Here is a 13274-nt window from a genome sequence, read left to right on the forward strand (position 1 = left end):
GTGAACAGCTCTTATGTACATGTAACATACAGTACATACCCCCTGGAACTGCACTAGCAGTCTCTCACTTCATAACTTCATCTACTGTACATGTTTAGTTGGTGGTGTGTAGCAAAAATGTAGTTACATTGTTAGTTGGGGTATAAGTGCATATCTTTATTGTTGTATTAGGTACTATAAAACTGATGGATGCCAAGCTAGAGTTCTAACCCTGCTTAATAAAGAACTTGAGTCATAAGTGCTGGAGTTGGAGGACAGATGTACTACTGGCACAAATGCTGCCGTGCACTTTTTTACTCCACGCATTTGTCACTGCACACTTGTCTTGGTTCAGGTTTGTCAGAACGTTTATGTCATATTATCAAATACAGTATGTGCACAAGGGATTGATGTCTAATACCTGTTAAAGTGAGAGCACTTAACATTCAAGCATTGTTATTTATATATGTTTATTAATTGTTTTTAATTCACCTGCTAAGTTACACTTTTTTACACCACTAGTTATTTTGCTCTATAGCGCCATTAAAATAACTATTAAGTTTGAACATAAATCCTGACTTCTGTTGTTTAGTGTTGTTTATGGTAATATATTCTTTCTTCAGTCTGATATTTAAATTCATGTTATACAGGTGTGCATGTATTTGGACATCTGTGACATTATTGCATCCATCAAACTTAACAAATCAAAAGGAAGGTGTTTTGCATTTACATACATTTTTATAGTACTGAAATTATCTGAAGTTGGATACTAAATCTTATTTCAGCACTAACTGTACTGTCTTTGGGGTTTGGAGGCTAATTGAAATCCTGTTTATGGCCAGTCTTGTCCTAGAAGGAAGTTTCTCTGGAATACATGGGAAGCGTGGCATTTTGGATTCCCATGTTCAGCTCTCTCAGTTTTCATTGCACCTTTCAGAGTCTGTTTGTACTGAAGTTCACATTTTCTGAGGTCTCAAAGGGTGATCCTGCCTTCCTTACTTAAAACACAGTGCATCCAGAAAGTATTCACAGCGCATCACTTTTTCCACCTTTTGTTATGTTACAGCCATATTCCAAAATGGATTAAATTAATTTTTTCCTCAGAATTCTGCACACAACACCCCATAATGACAATGTGAAAAAAGATTACCTGAGGTTTTTGCAAATTTATTAAAAATAAAAAAACTAAGAAATCACATGTACATAAGTATTCACAGCCTTTGCTCAATACTTTGTCGATGCACCTTTGGCAGCAATTACAGCCTCAAGTCTTGTTGAATATGATGCCACAAGCTTGGCACACCTATCCTTGGCCAGTTTTGTCCATTCCTCTTTGCAGCACCTCTCAAGCTCCATCAGGTTGGATTGGAAGCGTCGGTGCACAGCCATTTTAAGATCTCTCCAGAGATGTTCAATCGGATTGAAGTCTGGGCTCTGGCTGGGCCACTCAAGGACATTCACAGAGTTGTCCTGAAGCCACTCCTTTGATATCTTGGCTGTGTGCTCAGGGTCGTTGTCCTGCTGAAAGATGAACCGTCGCCCCAGTCTGAGGTCAAGAGCGCTCTGGAGCAGGTTTTCATCCAGGATGTCTCTGTATATTGCTGCAGTCATCTTTCCCTTTATCCTGACTAGTCTCACGGTTCCTGCCGCTGGAAAACATCCCCACAGCATGATGCTGCCACCACCATGCTTCACTGTAGGGATGGTGCCAGGTTTCCTCCAAATGTGAAGCCTGGCATTCACACCAAAGAGTTCAATCTTTGTCTCATCAGACCAGAGAATTTTCTTTCTCATGGTCTGAGAGTCCTTCAGGTGCTTTTTGGCAAACTCCAGGTGGGCTGCCATGTGCCTTTTACTAAGGAGTGACTTCCGTCTGGCCACTCTACCATACAGGCCTGATTGGTGGATTGCTGCAGAGATGGTTGTCCTTCTGGAAGGTTCTCCTCTCTCCACAGAGGACCTCTGGAGCTCTGACAGAGTGACCATCGGGTTCTTGGTCACCTCCCTGACTAAGGCCCTTCTCCCCCGATCGCTCAGTTTAGATGGCCAGCTAGCTCTAGGAAGAGTCCTGGTGGTTTTGAACTTCTTCCACTTACGGATGATGGAGGCTACTGTGCTCATTGGGACAGTCAAAACAGCAGAACTTTTTCTGTAACCTTCCCCAGATATGTACCTCGAGACAATCCTGTCTCGGAGGTCTACAGACAATTCCTTTGACTTCATGCTTGGTTTGTGCTCTGACATGAACTGTCAACTGTGGGACCTTATATAGACAGGTATGTGCCTTTCCAAATCATGTCCAATCAACTGAATTTACCACAGGTGGACTCCAATTAAGCTGCAGAAACATCTCAAGGATGATCAAGGGAAACAGGATGCACCTGAGCTCGATTTTGATCTTCATGGCAAAGGCTGTGAATACTTATGTACATGTGCTTTCTCAATTTTTTTATTTTTAATAAATTTGCAAAAACCTCAAGTAAACTTTTTTCACGTTGTCATTATGGGGTGTTGTGTGTAGAATTCTGAGGAAAAAAATGAATTTAATCCATTTTGGAATAAGGCTGTAACATAACAAAATGTGAAAAAAGTGATGCGCTGTGAATACTTTCCAGATGCACTGTATGCCTGCAGAGATTTAGTGATCAGTTAATCCAGTGGTACTATTGTATACAGAGCAGGTGGCATATGCTATTCGGTTTTTGAGTGCATGTAAGTATTTGGGTGATGATTGATACATTGGCTTGTCCATCAAATTTTGAGAAGCTAAGTTTATGTCATTCTTTTTCCTGACCAGGGAAATACAGTAATCCCTCGCTATATCGCGCTTCGACTTTCGCGGCTTCACTCTATCTCGGATTTTATATGTAAGCATATTTAAATATATATCGCTGGTTCATGGGTTTCTGTGGACAATGGGTCTTTTAATTTCTGGTACATGCTTCCTCATTTGGTTTGTCCAGTTGATTTCATACAAGGGACGCTATTGGCGAATGGCTGAGAAGCTACCCAATCAGAGCACGTATTACGTACTAAATAAAACTCCTCAAATATATTGTGAGCAGGGGGGCTGTTCGCACCCCTAGAGGATACGGACGCTCCTCTAAAAAATGCTGAAAGACTACCTTCACATTGCTCCCTTCCTTGCTGGGCTTACTTGTGGCTGCTTTGTCACGCGACATACTTCCTGCACGGTGCTTCGCATACATAAAAGCCCGAACAGCGCCTATCGGTTTTTGATTGATTGTTTGCTTTTCTCTCTCTCTCTCTTTCTCTCTCTGACATTCATACTTAAAAAGCCCTAACAGCACCTATTGATTTTTGATTGTTTGCTTTTCTCTCTCTCTCTCTGACATTCTCTGCTCCTGACGCGCACTTCTTTGAAGAGAATGATATGTTTGCATTCTTTTAATTGTGAGATGGAATTGTCATCTCTGCCTAGTCATGGAGCATGTTTAATCTTTTGAAAAAGACAGAAATGTTTGTTTGCAGTGTTTGAATAACATTCCTGTCTCTACAACCTCCTGTGTTTCTGTTAAAATCTGTGACCCAAGCGTGACAATATAAAAATAACCATATAAACATATGGTTTTTACTTCGCAGATTTTCACCTTTCGCAGGGGGTTCTGGAACGCAACCCCCGCGATCGAGGAGGGATCACTGTCACTATGACTTTAGTCAGGGCCGCCTTAACATATGGGCACAATGGGGACTGATCGGGGTCTCCGGGATATAGGGGCCCATGACGTTACTGATGATTACGTATGTTTCTGTTTTGCCATCAAAGCAGGCACCACAACATTCTAATAGTTCAGTTCTTCATACAGAAACCTCACCTCTTAATTTGTTTTTTAATTAATTTTAGTTGAGGTAGGATATTTTATTAAGGGTGTGGCCACTAATTTCATTTGTAAACCTCCTTCTTATATGAAAGTATGATTGACTATGCTAAAGGAACATGGAGCAATTAAAACTTTGCTCTACAACAATTAAAATTAAATTTAGAAAACTACATTCTAGATTGGTCCTTTGTGAGTGTGAATGTGGATGTTTTGGAGAGGCTGAGTGATGGCCTGGTGTTCTCTTCATGGCTGTGTCCTACCTTATGTGTGTTACTGCTGGGATATGCATTACCCCTCCATGGCCCTGAATTTGATTAAGAGAGTCTGAGAATGTTATTTCATGTAGTTGCTTAGCTGCCAAGAATATTGTCTATATCAAACATGCAAGTATGGCCTGACGCATTTCCAATAGAGGGGACACCACACTGGCAATGGCAGCACCCATTGGTTTATAGTGAGGGGAAATAGCAGTTCCAGGGTGTGGTATCCTGTAGTAGAAGGTGGATATCCTAGAAATAATTTGCCTGAGGTAAAGACAGACTAGTGTAGATTGGCAAAATTCTCTAAATTGTTTTCGCAGTGCCTCATGGTGTTTTGTGAAACCAACCTGACATCACCCTGTAGAACTGCAGCAACCAATGTTGTATGGGGATGTCTTTACCTGATCTGCACTAAATGGCCAATTATGTGTACTGTAAGTGTACTCCACCTCACATTTTACAGTGCTGCCCGATCTGCTCTGCACATGTGTGAATAATTTAGAGTGTATACATGTGTGATGTCACTACCCAACTACCCAATTTGTGCTCCAACCAGATCTGCACTCCACATGCATATAAACAAAATTTTTAAAAAATGCAGTATTTTTTGTACATTAGCTGACTGAAATGAGAACTTTAACAATTGTACTTTGTGTCTTCACTGCTGGATCAAGCATGTTATGCATGCTCTTCATTATATAGAACAGATCGGGTAGTGACAGTGCTGATTCCTTGCTTCACAGGCTCTGTGTGTGATAGTCGTAGAGGTGGGAGCTTGAAAGACACTGAGAAAGATAAAAGGGTCAGAATATAGTTTTATCTCAAGGAGGTGAGATGACACAGTGGTTAGATCTGCTGCCTCTCAGCTCATGTCACATTTATCCCCACAAAAATTAGTTTTAGCATAGTTGATAGATGCTTATCTAACCCTCAAGGACACTTAAAAGACCATTGTACCATTATAATACACTTAGAGAAACTGAACTAGTATTTTCTCCAAAGACTTGCATTTAACTAAGTTTACTAAAATTCCCACATATTTCTGTATTTTGTCCAAACTCAAGGTGAAATGAATTCAACAGGATTCACTCATCGCTACCGTAGACCTAAAAAGATATTACAGATGATTGGCAAGAGGTTAGAAAACGTCTTAGCCAATGAGGGAAGTACATTGTATCAAATACAGTCAACCAAAACAATGCTGCCCTTTTAAAGCTAATGTTTGAGAGGACACACACATGATTCTGAATGGAGTTGAACTATGATGCATTTGTAAGACACAGGGGATGGGATATCAGGCTGCTTGCTGCTTGTGCTGATCAACACATTTAAAAAACAAAAGACGCTGATGAGGAGGTGCAAAGGCATTTAAAGTGGGCTGGGATTACACGTTTTTTCATAGGCTTCAGGGATTGTAGTGTTAAGTATACTAATTCTTGACTTTTTAGTATCACTTGGGTGTTGAGACACTTCATGAAAATATCCTTTCCTATTACTGTATAAAATAAACCACTTTGTTTTTGCGCAGTTTGCATGATGTGCAAATTTTGTATTTTTCTACTCTATGATTACATTTTTGCAAGGTTCTAACTGGTGTTATCGTGGAAGTTATAGTGTCTTAGAGTCAGAGTTAAACAACGTTTCACATTAGCAGTATAATTTTTTAGATTCTCCAAATGTCAATCAACAGGATTCAACTTCAGCAAAAGAAGGCAGCCTGTAATGTAAATAGGCATGAAAAGACCAGCACTTCCATGGTAGAAATCTCAACAAGGCAGTATTTTCAGCTTAGGCTGTAGTGTTCATTTGTGTTTTCTAGAGCTGAGAGATGAGCACAATTATAATTGCTATATTAGCCCTTACATTTAAATAAACAGAATAAATGGCATTCTTAATTATGGTCAAATAGAAAGAGGATAATTGCTTGCAAAAATTTTTGAGGTGGGAGGCCATCCAGACTAAAGTGATAGGGTCTTCTAAAAGAGAAGTGTCTTCCTCCCTTACACTACAGTAATAAGCATGCAATCAAAATCTCCATAAAACTGTTTGGTGCATAATTAAAAGCAGCAATTTTCTCTTGGAATCATTCAGCTATTAGAAATATAACCCAAAGTTACAGGAAGGATATGTCCATAAACAGCATGCGGTACTCCAGGTGAGGCCTCAAAAGCTTACATATATCCTCCTTTGACTTGTACTCTACACATTGTGCTATTCAATGTAATGTTCTGTTAGCCATCTTGATCACTTCTGTACTCTGTCTGGATGTAGATAGTGATGATGCCACTACGACTCCTTGATCCTTCTTATAAGTTTCAACTTTCAGACCTTTATATTGTGTATTCAAATCTGACATGTTTACTTTTTATATGTAATACCTTACCTTTACTTAAATTAAATTTCAACTGCCACAAATCTTTCCAAGCCTGTATGCTGTTCAGGTCCCTCTGCAATTAATGGACTGAGTTCAGATTATCTGCCATTACACTTAGTTTGGTATCACGTACAGTTTTAACCAGCTTGTTATTTATACGCCTATCCTGATCATTTATATATATTAAAATTAGTAGTGGCAATAGCACTGCCTTCTGAGGGACACCACTTTTAACATCAGTTGATTTTCATAAGGTTCCTCACATCATAACTCTTTACTTTCTGTATTTTGTTCAGTTTTGCAAACTACACCCTAAATTCCCCTTCTTTTAGCTTGATGCCCAGCGTATGATGTGGAACCTTATCAAATGTTTTCTAAAAATTTCAAGATAAATGATGTTATATATGAAAAGTATTATCTGATGTTTGTTTAATTTCAGACTTTTTAATCTAAGTTGCTCTTCTCCTTTTCTCACTCTCGCTTTAAAATTTCAAAATTACTAAGTAGCTTCTTGATAGCCACTGCAACCACTGGGAGGTTTTTGACCTCTTCACATGGGTAAACATGCAAAAAATGCTGTTCTAAAAGTAGTGGGAAAAATACATTTTATATTAATCAGCCTGTGGCTAAAGAAAACATATTAACTAAAACTTTAGTACCAGACTTTTTATAGTAGAAGCATTAATCATTAAATAAATAATTATCAACAAAAATTACAATGAAATGACAAAGGTAAAATGGCTTAAAAAGAAATACCAGTGAGCCTATTGAGTATTGAGCCTCTTTGCTCTCTTGAAATAAATCAGCTTTTTGTGGTGGTGTCTTACATCAGTAAAAATGATGAATCGTTCTTCTGTCCCTTCCAGTTAATGGCACCATACTTTGAGGGCTAATGGCTAATTTAATGGATAATAATTCCCTGTTCCCAAGATCATAGTTCTATTCTGCGGTTGTTAACTCCTTGGAAACGAAGGCACTTGGGTGTAATTTCTTAGAATCTGGAAAGCTCAAAGATAATCTGCTCACACCAATACTGGAACAGTTGATGTTTAGTTCAAACAGGTGATACCGAATCAAAGCAGATATGAAGAATTCGTTTAAATGCCAAAAGGCTCCATGAGCCTTGGCTGTTCAGACAAACTTTTGTTTTTTTTTATTAAGGAATTTTATTGGGAGAATAATCCAAAAAATCTTCATAAATCTTTTAAATTGTTGTGATTCAAGCCTAATAAGGAAGGCCAAAACTTTAAATAAAAAACTTAAAATAAGCAAAAGAAATACTAAATAAACAAAAATGGCAATAAAATATTTACCAAGACAAGTGTTTTTTTTTTTTTGGTTTAGTACAAACAGCCAAAATTGACAAAATTATAATGAAGATGTTCAAAAGACCAGCAAAAACATTCAAAAAGGAACAGAAAATGTACAGAAAGGGACCCAAGGGTCACAGCTAAGCCTGCTAATATCTCGGAACGGAACCGAGACAACAAATGACATTAAATAGGGCTCTTCAAGTCATATCTGGACACTCTGGTTGAATTCAAGTTATAAAAAAATAACAACAAGGAATTGGTGGGGGGTTACAAACAAAAAAAATTATAAAAGGCAGAACTTTAAAAATAATAATTAGAAAATGTGCAAAATTGTTGCTTTCGATTAATTAATGTGAAGGGCTTCCATTCTTGAACAACCTAGAGTTTAACTATGGCTATTTTCAACCATGGCTATGAATCTTGTAGGCAAGAAATACAACCGAGAAGCTACGAAATTTACAACTTTCTAAATTGACATTGTGAAAGGTGAAAGATGGAACAGAATAGGGGTTGAGGACCTCCAGGCACCCCATTTAGTTTCTTCAACATAAATAGGCAATTTCTATTAAATCAAACAGAAAGCAGAGGGGATGGCTCCACCATCCAGTAAATTGCCATCTACCTTGCGCTTTTAAACTGGTTCTTCACCTTCACGTAGCTCTGAAGGCACTTCCATAGTAAACGTGCAGGACAGCATATAAATTGTTATCCCACAAACATAAGAGAACTTCACACACATAATTTATGCGAGTAGCCATACATGGACAAAAATTGAGAATATTATTAATATATACTAGCACAAATATACCAATAACAAGACCTGAAAAATGGATGAGGCATTTATTTATCAATATGACATAACAAAGTACTCATAACGTCTGTTGGAGATATTAAAAATGGCTTTCCATTCATTCACTTTCCTAGTTATAAGTTTAAATGTACTAAGTAAATATAGCTTCAAGAAAACCATAGAACATGTGAATTGGTTCAGTAATGATAAATTTAGTGGAAGTGTAAAATTATCTTTGATTGTTGATTATTTTCTATTAATCTATACATGAATGTAATGAATGGTTCTTTTTTGCCAAGAAGAAAAATCTCATCCCAACAAAATTATTAGGTGGTCTAATAAAAACATTAGCAAGGGGCTACTTATAATTATTCATTTTATTTGTGTCTGAATGAGAAAGTCCATAAATCTTTCCTTTTGGGTAAGGATGCTGTGGATAGCAGATCTATCAGACAGACCAAGTCTGATGATGTAAAACTGGTAATAAAAACACAATGCTCCACTGACAGACTGAGAAGATCATTCCTCCCCCAAACTATGCGACTCTTCAATTCCACCAGAGGGGGTAAACGTTGAACATTATTCAAGTTATTGTCTGTTTTTTACCTGCATTTTTTATTACTCTTTAATTTAATATTTTTTGCTGCTGGAGTATGTGAATTTCCCCCTGGGATTAATAAAGTATCTATCTATCTATCTATCTATCTATCTATCTATCTATCTATCTATCTATCTATCTATCTATCTATCTATCTATCTATCTATCTAATCAAACCTCTACCAATATGTATGTTTAATTCTTGGAGTATTTTCATTAGTATTAGTCTCCTTTTTTGACTCTTGAATTCATATTTTTGTCTTTAATCTCTAAACATTTGCAATTTGTTTCTTATCAACTCCCAGCAGAAGCCATTGTAGTCTTCAAAATACAAACCAGGATATTGTCATTATTAGTTTTTATTTTAATGTTTGTAGTTTCCAGCGTTATCAAAGGGATGTCATTGCTTTGCCCGTTTGTATGTTTATTTTTCCAAGTGCAGCTATTTTGCATTGATGTTTTCATTAGCACTGCCACTTACAAGCTACAAACATACTGTATGCTAGCAGACTGGGATGCACATGCATGACATCAGTACAGACAGACTATAACAGATGGCCATATGCATTAGGGTTAATGTGCACCTTAAGCAATTAAATTGGCACTCGAGCAACTTAACAAACAACTTAGGGAAAGATTGTTGGTTTGTCTTATGTTTATGTTTGATGTCAACTTAGGTTTTGTTCTTATAAGTTTAGTTTACAGTCTAAATATTTGTGTGAAATTTTCTGTTGCTCATGATGTTTTATTGTGGAAAGGTTTTGGGGTGATCCTTTCCTAAAAATACAGATATTTGTATTCCCATGCCCAGATTATTTGTTACGTAGACCCACACTTATGTCCCCCACCCCATCTCTTGTTCTCTTATTCTTGTAGTCCCCTGGGCTGGAAAAGCTGAGTGCTACTGTGCTTCACTTTTCCTTTCAGCAGATGTCTTCTCTTTACTCTTTTATACCTCAGGCAGCAGGATAGAACAAATACTAAATGCAAGAAAGGGGAGCAGGTAATAAAGTTTTATTCACTCATTATATATTTAACATTATCAGTATACCAAATGCAGAATCCAAATAAAAGGTAAATAAATCTAGCAAAATCACACCATACAACCTGGATGTTTTCAGAAGTTGTCTCTGACAGCTGTGTATGGTAAACTCAGTGTGTGTCAGCATTCAGTGAAGCTCTTTCCTCTTGAGTTTCTGCACAACATAAATGTTCTGATTTTCGTTCTTCCCTCTTCCTGGTTTCACTGGTAAGAGCTGTGCAGGACTGAGGTGAAACATCCCTAGCCCCTCTCTGTCCAATGTCATTTTGACTGACCATATTAGCACGTGTGCATTGCTCAGGCAAGTAGGAAAGGTACCCGATGGCTCAAGGACTGTGCTTTTATTTATGTGGAAAGTCAATAAAAAATATCCATTTACCATTTAAGGTTCTGACCTTTCATGCCATACTACAGAGATTTGTTTTGATTTTACTAGTCAAGTTCTCACTCTGCTGCCTCTACTAACACTTCCTCTTTCTGTGGGTGGACAAGCTACTTTTACTGAGCTGAAATGTTCAAGTGAAATGTAGCAGTTCTGTGTTTTCATTGAAAACAAAATTTAACATTAATAAAAATCACATTTCCTAAAACATGATTATATTTTTGTTCTTAAAGAAAACCTCCTTTTTATCAATGCTTCTTGTTATCAAAATCTGTTTGATAGGACACTTAAAACATCCTAAATATGCATCCAAAGGACGACCCTACAAAGACCTAAGGCAGAAGGTGGCATGGCTCTACCTAACTTTCAGTTTTATTACTGGGCAGCAAACATACAAACTATAAAAACCTGGACATGGACACAAATAGATGAACATACACTAGCTTCATCTGCAATTGAAAGAAAATCCTGCGCCACTTCTTTATATTCCTTGCTTTGTATCCCAGTAAATACGAGTTATTGCCAATATACTAAGAATCCAATTATGCTTCATTCACTCAGAATATGGAACCAATGTAGGAAGTACTTCAAGATAGTGAAGCTTTTATCTCTGGCAATAACCACCTTTTTCCATCCTGTCAAACGTATGCAGTTTTTAAAGTTTGGAAAACATACCAGATTAAATCACTTAGAGATTTGTACATAGATAATGTGTTTGCATCCTACAAACAGTTACACTCCAAATTAACTTTCCATCAATTCAATTCTTTCACTACTTTCAAATTAGAAACTTTGCTAAACAACATCTGCCCAGTTTTCCTCACCTCCCACCTATTTCAATTCTGGAAGAAATATTGATGAATCATGAGGACTCAGACAGAATTTCTGTAATATATAAAAACATTTTAAAGTCCCTCTCTTTCAAAGATCCCAGAGTACAGTGGGAAAAGGATCTCTCACTCAACATTTCAGAAAAGGAATGGAAGGCAGCCATACACAGAATTCACTCGAGCTCTATATGTGTAAAGCATTCAATCATTCAACTTAAAATCTTTTATTGAGCACATCTGTCTCGTTTAAAATTGTCCAAAATGTTTGTAGAGCAAGACCCAACCTGTGAACGTTGCAATTGAGCTCCAGCCTCACTGGGTCACATGTTTTGGGTGTGCACCACATTAATATTATTCTGGGCAAAATCTTTAAATGCCTATCAGACAGCTTTGGTGTCACAATCCCTTCTAATCCACTAACAGCTGTGTTTGGTGTACTCCCATATGGGCTTAAAGTGGAGAAGGACAAACAAACTGTGATTGCCTTTACCTCACTATTAGCACATATACTTATCTTGCTCAACTGGAAGAATCCTAACCCACCTCTTTTAAGTCAGTGGGTAACTGATGTTATATACTATTTAAAATTGGAAAAAATCTAATTCTCACTTAGAGTATCTGTTGAAAACTTTTTAAAAACCTGGCAGGATCTAATCAGTAACATTTTAGAAAAATCATTTAAATTGGGGAAAGGGATTTTCTTCCTTTTTTTAAAAAAATTTTATTAATTTTAATCATTCCATACAAATAGATCAGTTTTTACAAAAAATAGGATTGAAAACAGATCGACCCCCACCCCTGAAAAAGAGAGCATGCCCATGGGGTAAACTTTAACGCTTGTAAACATACCTAAATTGATTAGTTTAATAGGGCAATAGAGATGAATGGAGAAGAGAAATAAATAATTTAATTTTTTCCATACAGACGGCGAAATTTTGTTGATTAAGAGCTTTGTGTTTACTTGTGATATTTACCCCAAGGTATTTAAACTGATCTGCAATGATAAAAGATAGGGTGTCCAATCTAATATTATATGCTTGAGAATTCACTTTTACACTTTTGTTCAGATTAATTCTGAGACCTAGAGATCTTTTGAAAATCTGTAAGTGCTGTTAAGACTGCAGGCACAGAATTTTGTGGGTCTGATATATATATATAGTATGATATCATCTGCATATAGAGAAATTTTCTGTTCCAGTCCTTCTCTGATAATCCCCTTTATCTGATAAGCATTTTGTAACAGTGAACCGCCAGTGGTTCAGTGGCGATTGCAAATAGCAGTGGTGACAAGGGGCATCCTTGTCTGGTACCACATTCTAGTTTAAAGTAGTCTGAACAAATGTTGTTAATACAAACTGAAGCTTCTGGATTGGTATAGAGTAGTTTGATCCATGCACAAATGTTCGGGCCAAACCCAGATTTCTCTAATGTAGTGAAAAGGTATTTCCATTCAATCATATCAAATGCTTTTTCTGCATCCAATGATAATAATATTTCTGGGGTGTTTGACTTTGCTGGTGAGTATATTACATTAAACAGGCGTCGAAGATTGGAAGATAAGTGTTGACCCTTGATAAATCCAGTTTGATCTTGTGATATTACCGAAGGCAGCACTTTCTCCATCCTTCTAGCTATGATTTTTGAGAGTATCTTAACATCATTATTCAGAAGTGAAATTGGTCTGTGTGATGCACATTGTAATAAGTCCTTATTTTGTTTAGGAAAGACGGTGATTAATGCTTGGCGAAAAGTTTGAGGTAAAATTTGATTGTCTCTAGCTTCTGCAAATGTTGCTAATAGGAGGGAAGCTAGCTGAGCGGAGAATTTCTTATAAAATTCTGCAGGGTAGCCATCAGGGCCTGCT

Source organism: Erpetoichthys calabaricus, chromosome 10 (genome assembly GCF_900747795.2).
Source record: "Erpetoichthys calabaricus chromosome 10, fErpCal1.3, whole genome shotgun sequence".
Classification (NCBI taxonomy): domain Eukaryota; kingdom Metazoa; phylum Chordata; class Cladistia; order Polypteriformes; family Polypteridae; genus Erpetoichthys; species Erpetoichthys calabaricus.